This window comes from Dreissena polymorpha, chromosome 8 (genome assembly GCF_020536995.1).
Source record: "Dreissena polymorpha isolate Duluth1 chromosome 8, UMN_Dpol_1.0, whole genome shotgun sequence".
In the NCBI taxonomy this organism is placed as follows: Eukaryota; Metazoa; Mollusca; class Bivalvia; order Myida; family Dreissenidae; genus Dreissena; species Dreissena polymorpha.
In genome coordinates, this window is record NC_068362.1 from 1,279,218 (window position 1) to 1,280,725 (window position 1,508).

Below are 1,508 nucleotides of genomic sequence, written 5' to 3' on the forward strand. Positions count from 1 at the left end.
GTGTTTTAATCTCTAAATATAATGTTTCTTTAAAATGGCATATAATAATGGAATTTCCCATCCATCATTTTATGGAGACGTTTTGAAGCGTGTCCGAAAATTAAAATATGTTAAAGAAAATGTTCATATTAAACTTTTTAATTTAATTAACTCGTTTTTTATCAAAAGGATATGATGTTGATGTACTTAAAAACACGTGCTTGATGGTTTTCGATTCACTATATCTTTCTTCGCTTAAAATTTGGAATCATTAGTGATATTATTGGCATTTGTCTCTGTTGAACATAATTGTGTCTTTGTGTCGTAGGAACAAATCTACATGATAAACTAAATTTAGACTCACATCGTACATTGAATCATGAATTACACAGGCGTCTGTTTATTATACAATTTTAATATACGTAAATTAATAAATACAATAAATAAAACGACACATTACTCCAAAAAGTTAACCTCATTTTTTACAATTTCATTTATATCATAAACACCGCGGGCGCCAGTCTAAAGCACATGGCATAAATCAGCGTGAAGTTGTTTCCTGTGGCTGCAGGTTTTTACAAGACAATAGTTCTATTGGGAATTCGCACTGGAGAATCGTTAACGCATATCTGTATACACCCCTGAAGAAGTCATACGACCCACTTTCACTGTTGTAATCTTCATTCATAGGTCATTGGTTTTATATCGTTCAATTTTCATTTTATTTCATCTCTGATAGGTGTTTCTTGTTAGATTTATTTTTTAGCAATCGCATAAACAACAAAGGTATGTAATATGGATCCTTTACACCCATTATTGCATCTTCCTGTATTTGCGCGATGATGATCTGAAATATGAACTTTATGACGCTATATTTTTTAATCTTTTTCTATAAAGAAGGAATGTAGTAGATACTTGTTAGTAGTTTCATTTCATCGTGCCTCAAAAAGTCGTAACTCTCTTGCTCTGGTATCTTTCCTACCATTGAGTAATTAAATGATAATTAAATTGAATGCGTTTTAGTTCCCTTTTATTATTGTTTAATTTGAGTTACAATGCTATGAGGTTAATTTGTATTTACATTAAATGCAACATGAATATTGCTGGGGCCAAGTGTGAGGTTGAGCGCTCTTAAACCGGTTTAAACCCCAATGCTTTGCATTGACCGTTCCAAGGCGGTGACCCCAGCTTTATTCGTATTTGTGTTTATGTTGTTTGTATTGTGCTGTTTTGTACAGAATGCGGGAGCTTACGTTTAATTTTAAAAAATGTCTAGGGTGAGGACCTCCCCCCCCCCTTGCAGGAGGGGATATTCCCGCCGGCACATACCGCCTTCGCCACTTTTGTATCAATAATAATGTTGATGGGTAAATTCGCCCCCCCCCCTTTTCAAAACCCTGGCTACGGGCCTGACGCTTAATGTCAAATGTTTGAAGAAAACAATATTAAACAGGCATTTTTGATATATTCAGGTTAACGAACTAGAAGAAGCACCTTCTACGAGAAAAGGACTGTCGATTGTATTCTGA